An 8,361-nucleotide genomic window follows, 5' to 3' on the forward strand; every position below is an offset into this window, starting at 1 on the left:
GATTAGCTATGCTAAATTGCGCCTTAGTGTCAGGGGATTAGCAAGGTTAATACACGGGAGTAGGGCCTGGGTGGGATTGTGGCCGGTACAGACTTGATGGACTGAATGGTCTCCTTCTGCACTGTTGGGATTCTGTGATTTTGTGTGCATTTAAGTTAAGACATGGAAAATCTTGAATTGGAGTGGCAAAACCTGATGATATGCATCCCCAACACGTAAAACAGGTTTTAATACCAAATCCTTGGGCTTCCACATGTGTATTTCTTGGGAGATTAAAGAGATATTCCATAATTTACTTTTTTCGGGGGGGGGGGGGAATTAAATCGTAAATGTTCAGCTCTTCCCAGAGACTAGACTTCTAAACAGTTCAGATCGTGATTTATTTTAAAAGTAAAAGATTAATTCAGTGATACTGCTGAAGATATCAGAGCAGCTGCTTAGAGCTGGAAAAGAACATTCACAGGACAGGCTAGGGCAGCACCGTGGCACAGTGGTGAGCACTGCTGCCTCACAGCACCAGTGATCTGGGTTCAATTCCCAGCTTGGGTCACTGTGTGTGGAGTCTGCACATTCTCCCGTCTCTGCGTGGGTTTCCTCCGGGTGCTCCGGTTTCCTCCCACAGTCCGAAAGATGTGCGGGTTAGGTGCATTGGCCACGCTAAATTCTCCTTCAGTGTATCCGAACAGGTGTAACAATTAGGGGATTTTTCATGGTAACTTCATTGCAGTGTTAATGTAAGTCTACTTGTGACACTAATAAATATACTTTAAGAAATACATTTTTTAGAGAGGATTTGCTTTGTGCGGAGCCAGGCGGGAAGCCAATGTAATACTTGAGGAGAGATACCGGACAGGAGAGAACAAATGGTTGTTCGAGAGGCTCCGATTCTCTAATTTGTGTATCAGTCCACATAAGTATTTATTGAGAAACAAAGCCAGCAAGGCCATGGCTGGAGCGGGGGTGGCGTGGCGGGGGCAGGGAGATCTGTCATGGAATTTCGACATGACCGTAAAGACCGCGGACAATATATGATTGTGTGAGCCAAGTCACCGTGACCCAGAGCAAGGTCACCTTAAGAATATCAAATATTAGTCTTTCTTTGAAGTGTGGAAATATTTGAGTTGCCTCGTAAACAGAAAAGAAATCGCCCACTTAGCAGAGGAGGGATATCCCGTGATGACAAAGAGATGGTTTAACCCTATATAGTAAAGCGTTTATAGTTAGCAAGAGACAGCTGGTTAAACACCGTTCCTTAGAACAGGATACTGACAGGAATGCTGTAATCAGGAATATTCATTCATTGCCTCAATTTCCTCTTTTCAAAGCATCAGATGGAAGTTACAACAAAGAAACAGCTCCCTCGGCCTAGTCACTGATGGTACATGTCCCCACACAGATGGTAGGCTTTATCCCATGTGCCCAGGGCAGAATTGGGAGCCTTCAACACATGGAGTTGGATGAGGTACCAATTTAGTCAGTGTTCCTGTGGTTCCTGTCATCTATTTAACAATCAAAATCAATTGGTCTTGATTTAAGAGCACAGAGCTCGACTCTCACCAACTTTACAGATGCACCATAGAAAGCATTCTTTCTGGTTGTGTCTCAGCTTGGTATGGCTCCTGCTCTGCCCAAGACCACAATAAACTACAAAGGGTGGTGAATGAAGCCCAGTCCATCACTCAAATCAGTCTCCCACCCATTAACATTGTCTACACTTCCCACTGCCAGCATAATTAAGGACCTCACGCACCCAGGACATTCTCTCTTCCACCTTCTTCCATCAAGAAAAAGATTCAAAAATCTGAGGACATGTACCAACTGACTTGAGAACAGCTTCTTCCCTGCTGCCATCAGATTTTTGAATGGACCTACCTTGCATTAGGTGCATTGGCCATGCTAAATTTTCCCTCAGTGTACCCGAACAGGCGCTGGAGTGTGGCGACCAGGAGATTCTCACAGTAACTTCATTGCAATGTTAATGTAAGCCTACTTGTGAAACTAATAAACAAACTTTAAAATTTAACATTAAGTTGATCTTTCTCTATGCCTCAGCTATGACTGTAACACTACATGAACAGTATGCTTTGTCTGTATAGTGCGCAAGAAACAATACTTTTCACTGTATACCCATACATAGAATCACTACAGTGCAGAAGGAGGCCATTCGGCCCACTGAGCCTGTACTGACAACAATCCCATCTAGCCTCTATCCATGTAATCCCATGTATTTACCCTGCTAATCCCCCTAACCTACAGATCTTAGGTCACTAAGGATCAATTTAACATGGCCAATCAACCTAACCTGCACATCCTTGGACTGTGGGAGGAAACCGGAGCACCTGGAGGAAACCCACGCAGACACGGGGAGAACGTGCAAACTCCACACAGACAGTGACCCAAGGCTGGAACTGAACCCGGGTCCCTGGCGCTGTGAGACAGCAGCGCTAACCACTGTGCTACCATACTGCCCCCAAAATGTGACAATAATAAATCAAATCAAATCAAAAGTGTGCAACTTCAAACGGAGTGTGTAACTTTGGTGTGCTGAGGAAACATGAATATCTTCCTAATAATCTCATCTTCTTTGTAGTTGTGTTTAACATTTAACCACCAGTACTGTTTAACTTCACATCCAGGGGCCTCAGTAGAGAGAGAGGGTGGAATTCTTCCATTTTCAGCGAAGTATCCACGCCAGTGGGAAAACAGGAAGGGCATTGGCAGCATCTGTTAGATGGAATTCATCCACCTGAAAGATGTTAATGAACTCATCTGAGAGAACCTGTCACACAGCGCAGCTGTTCTGAGATTGGGGCACCATTTTTATTGGGCACCCCAATCTCCGTGCTTAGAAACAGGTCCCACTCCCCCAGAAAATGTAATGGTGCCACCCCTACTGACCAGGGGAGCACCTCCAACCCCTCAAAAAGAGGGGTATCATCTCCCCACCCACAAATAATGGGCAACCCTCTCCCACAGCATGCAGGAATGAGGGTGACATAATCTGACCTCACCCCCCCCCCGACTCAGATCCTCCTTACCCCTCGGACCCCAACTCATCCCCCTCTACCTCAGACCCCCCCCCCCCCACCACCCTCACCCCCCCCCACTCAGGCTGCCTCTTTCTGGCCATGCGCCTTGGCAGTGCCAACAGTGCATTGCCCCTGGCATGCTGGCACTGACACCCTGGCCTGGCACCTTGGGCCCTGAGGGAGATCAAGGAGGTAAGCCCATTGGCCATTCACTCCTCTGCTGCTGCCAGTCTGCAGAGGAAGGGCTTGGGGCTTGGGTGACTCGGGTGTGGGCAAGTAGCTGACCTCACCATTCTCCCCTGGGATGGGCGTCTAGTGGCAGAGGAATGGGGATGAGAAAAATATCAGCCATGATTGAATGGCGGAGCAGACTCAATGGGTCAAGTGCCTAATTCTGCTTCTATGTCTTATGGTCTTATGGTTCTTCTAGCCCTGGCAGACATGAAGAAGATCACCCCTGGCATGGTGATTCCAGGTAGCTCTGCCTGTTAGCTGTGAACATTCTGAAGTGGCCAGGTCACTTTAATCTCCATGTCCCCTGGTGTCCTGGCAGACTTTTAAATCACTGTAGCATTTCATTCTACAGCAGAGATGTTCCTTTCTACCTGACAGAAGCCACAGGTGTGAGTAGACCCCTTTGAAGTCCTCTGACAGAAAGATGCCAATTTCACAGGGCGGGTGTTGGGGGGGAGGAGTTCCATTCTGCACAGCTGTGCACTCAGCCCCAATGTTTCCATACAGCTTAGATTTGAAGTCTCTGAGGCATTTTAAGCAAGCTGAAACCTTTGAAACCCTCTCTAGTCCAATGGAACCCTTTGATCTCTGTCACATTCAATGTGCAGAGCTTTAAAAGAGGCCTCCATTGACACTTAAAGGATTTCCACTCAGGCTCCAGCCAGCTGTGTTTGTTTTCATTTCCCTTCACGCTTGAATGCATCTCAAGTATCTCCATTAATCCTAACTGCAATGATTAAAAGACTCTAAGCCTGATTGACAGCTGTGGTTTCTTCAAAAGGAATAAGTCGTTTGAAAAGGAGGAAGTTAAGAGAGGTTACTTCAGGCCTGTATTGTGTCTGAGTGATGGGGGGGGGGGCAGATGCCCTTCTTTTCTGAGTGTTTGGTAGTCCTCCTGTGGACCATTGGGTCTGTCACAAATGTCCCTGCTTGTGATTAGCATCACCAAAGCTCGCCCGGTGCCATTCCCGCTGTGGGTGGGGGGTGGGCTGGGGGGGGGGGTGCTGGGTGCATGGCAACAGGCTGGTGATTGGGCCATCAAGCTGTTAATTGTATTCCAATGGAGACACTTGAGATGCATTCAAGCATGAAGGGAAATGAGTTAGCGAGTTTGCATGATTATCGGGTTGCCACCCACTATGGGCAGGAACCCGACCGGGGCCAGTGGAGTGAGTCGGGTGATTCAGATTTACTTAAAATTTCAGTTGAAGGCATTTATGGCAGCCTGGAATGGTCCTTTAAGCTTTCCTTAAAGAGGCAGAATCTACTTACATGAATCTGAGACCTCAGATAAACTCTGGAGAGGCAAATCAGGCTAACATCATGTAATTTGTTTTTGAAAATAACTAATCTTTTTGAAAATTTGAAAATTTTGAAGCTTTTGAAAAGAAATAATTACGTGACACGCATCGGGAATGTCGATGTTTGTTCAATGCCCTGTTGTACCTGTATATTCTCAGATACTTTCAACCAGTTTACTTACTCCAAGGTTTTACCCCTGTGCCCTTATTTGCAAGGTGGACAAAGGACAAACACAAGTAAAGGTTCAACAAGTTTATTAATAATAACACCACTAACCCTTAAATTAGCCACATAAAACAAGAGGATACCCCAGATTCAAGTATACTACCCGTAAAGATGGCTTGGTTAAACTGCAGGCCCGATTCTCTGAGTCCCTCTGGTCTGTCGTCACGAAGGTGAGTCTCGATGGCCGCTTCTTCCTTCCTTCCTTCTCTGGTCAGTCTTCCGAATGGTCACGGCTGTCTCCCCTGTCGAGTCTTCGCTGCTGTGTGCCTCTGAGTGTGTCCCTTTATCCCCAGCCTGCTTGCCTTTCCAGAAACTTCTCTGGCTTCTGGCCAATGAGGTCCCATAAGACCATAAGACCATAAGACATAGGAGCGGAAGTAAGGCCATTCGGCCCATCGAGTCCACTCCACCATTCAATCATGGTTGATTTCAACTCCATTTACCCGCTCTCTCCCCATAGCCCTTAATTCCTCGAGAAATCAAGAGGGGGTTCCAATATCCAGTGGGTTTCTTGATGTCTGCCTGACAGGACACCAGGGTCCGCCCCCCAGGTGTCCATCTCCATGTTGTTGAACTTGTTATCAGGTAAGGTTTCTACAGGATCTCTTGGTGACAGAAAGTCTGGCCCGATCTAGGCTTCTAACAATAGACCGATGCATTTCAATGAGGTGCCATGATCTCCTGCTAAGTCTCAAGTAGAGTGTAACGACCTTTGATGGGTGGTTGATGGGTCAGGCCCAGACACATTTGTGTTTTGTACAATTGGCCTGCCTGAGGTGTGACTGTGTTTGATTTCAAAATGCCCAATGCCAGAGTCACCGAGCTGGAGGCTGATCTGCAGACACTGCGACACATCAGGGAGGGCGAGAGTTACCTGGTCACTTTATTTCTGGAGGTGGTCACAACCTTTAGGATAGGGTCTTCCGGTGTGGGAAATTTTCAGGAACAGGAGGGTGTGACTGCAGTTGCGGTAGGAAAGGGGACCCAGAGGGCAGGAGTGTAGGAGTGTCAGCCTCTGCAATTTTCTGACAGGTTTGATGTTCTTTCATAACAAAGACAGAAAATGATGGAAAATCTCAGCAGGTCTGATAGCATCTGTGGAGAGAGAGTAGAGCTAACATTTCGAGTCAGGATGACCCTTCGTCAGATGAAGCAACTTGTTGGGTCTGCGGCTGACAAATCCCTGGTTCCGGTGGACTTCACCATTAGGTATCAAAAGAAGTAGCTAATGAGATAGTTAATGCCATGGTTTTCACTTTCCAAATTGCCCTAGATTTGGGGAAGTTTCCATTAGATTGGAAGATAGCAAATGTAAGTCTTTTATTCAGAATGGGAGGAAGGCGGAAAGTAGGAAACTATAGGCCAGCCAGCCTGACATCTGTCAGAAGGAAAATGTTAGAAGCCATTTTTAAAGAGGTATAGCAGGGTACTTGGAAAATCACAAGGCAATCAGGCAGAGTCAACATGGCTTTGTGAAAGGAAAATCATGTTTAATGAAGTTATTGGAGTTCTTTGAAGGAGTCACATGTGCTGTGGGTGAAGGGGAACCTGTAGATGTACTATACTTAGATTTGAAGAAGGCATTTGATAAGATGGGAAGTGCACATTGTAGATGTGAGGTGATGACAGGATTGAGTTTGGCCACAATGGCCTCAATAGTTGAAAACCTTGCTGACATTCGCCGATTGGATATGGTGAAGGCATAGGAAGGGATTACTCAGTGGGTCAGGCAGCATTGATGGAGAAAGAAACAGAGCTAATTTTCTGGCCTTACGCACTGTGGGACAAGGAATTCGCCCTACCTGAAGTTAACAGTTCTTTGGCCAGTCTGTCAAATTATCCAACCCGCCCATGACGATACCCGTCATGGGCAGGGCAGGAAAATCCTAGCCCATGTCTCAGTTCTCAGGCCTCAGTTCTGAGGCAAGATTATTGACCTGAAACATCAACTCTGGTTCTCTCTCCTCAGACCTGATGAATATTTCCAGCATTTTCTGTTTTTATATCAGATTTCCAGCATTCACAGAATGACCAGAAATTTCCGTACGACGTCAACAGACATTTAATTGTCAAACTTTCTGTCCTGCCCGTGACGATCCCTGCAGCAGGCAGGACTGGAAAATTTACCCCAGGAAGGAAGGCAACATGATGGAAGTGCCGTGGAGCAAGCATCTGAATCTTAAGAGGACGGGAAAGGATAAAGGAAGAAAAATAGTGCTAGTGGTAAATTATTTATGATAAAAAGTCTTTGTGTAAATAGTACCATAGATTAACATCAGCATGTGACTGTCAACCGGTTCTTGATAAAAGCAAAAGCATTTCATTGTTCCGTCGGAGTAATTGATGTATATCTGTCCACAGGTGGTTTCAGCTCAGGGATGGTTGGATTAGATTGTTGGCTTCCATTGCATTGCTTCATTTCTTAATTTTGTAATCCCTGTTAACATTTTTGTAAAGAGAGGAGAGAGGCCTATTGGTTCACAGCATGCCTTCAACAATAACAGTTCTGGAGTTGATCATAAACAAAAATGCCATTCTAAGAGGAAATAAGTAAAGATGAGATCTGTGGTCAGACAGATGGTGGGTGAGGTGAGAAATTGCTTTCTGAGAGCTGGTACTGTTCTCAGCCACATCCTCATTCTTTGGTTTATTCATTCATCCGTTTAACAGATTTACCTGTACCCGGAAAGTCGATGCACGACACAACTTGGAAATGATACTGTACAATCATATTATACCAGTGCTTAATGCATTCTTCTTTCTGCTATTTTAACACATTCGTGTATTTATCTTGGGCTGCACGGTAGCACAGTGGTTAGCACTGCCGCCTCACAGCGTCAGGGATACGGCTTCGATTCCCAGCTTGGGTCACTGTCCGTGTGGAGTTTGCACGCTCTCCCCGCGTCTGCGTGGGTTTCCTCCGGGTTCCTTCCACAGTCTGAAAGATGTGCTGGTTAGGTACATTGGTCATGCTAAGTTCTCCCTCAGTCTACCCGAACAGGCACCGGAGTGTGGCGACCAGGGGATTTTCACAGTAACTTCATTGCAGTGTTAATGTGGGCCTACTTGTGACAATAATAAATAAACTTTCAACTTTATTTGAAGTAAAATAAAGGACAAAGGAATTTAACAGGAGAATATCAAGAATTTGAACAATAATATCACACAGTAATAGGTTTACATTATTGATAAGATTTTCAGTTCACGCTCCTGTGGTCCACAGGTTGTAGAACATTTTGGGAACTTTGGTTTAGTGACCCCATGCTTCTGATTGCAGTTGTGACTCAGTGGGTAACACACTTGCTCTTGCCTTCTTTCTGGTTGTATCACAGCTTGGTATGGCTCCTACTCTGCCCAAGACCGCAAAGAACTACAAAATGTCGTGAATGTAGCCCAACCCATCACTCAACCCAGCCTCCCATCCATTGACTCTGTCTACACTTCCCACTGCCTCGGCAAAGCAGCCAGCATAATTAAGGACCCCACGCATCCCGGACATTCTCTCTTCCACCTTCTTCCTTCGAGAAAAAGATACAAAAGTCTGAGGTCATGTACCAAGAACAGCTTCTTC

This window comes from Mustelus asterias, chromosome 13 (assembly GCF_964213995.1).
Source record: "Mustelus asterias chromosome 13, sMusAst1.hap1.1, whole genome shotgun sequence".
Classification (NCBI taxonomy): domain Eukaryota; kingdom Metazoa; phylum Chordata; class Chondrichthyes; order Carcharhiniformes; family Triakidae; genus Mustelus; species Mustelus asterias.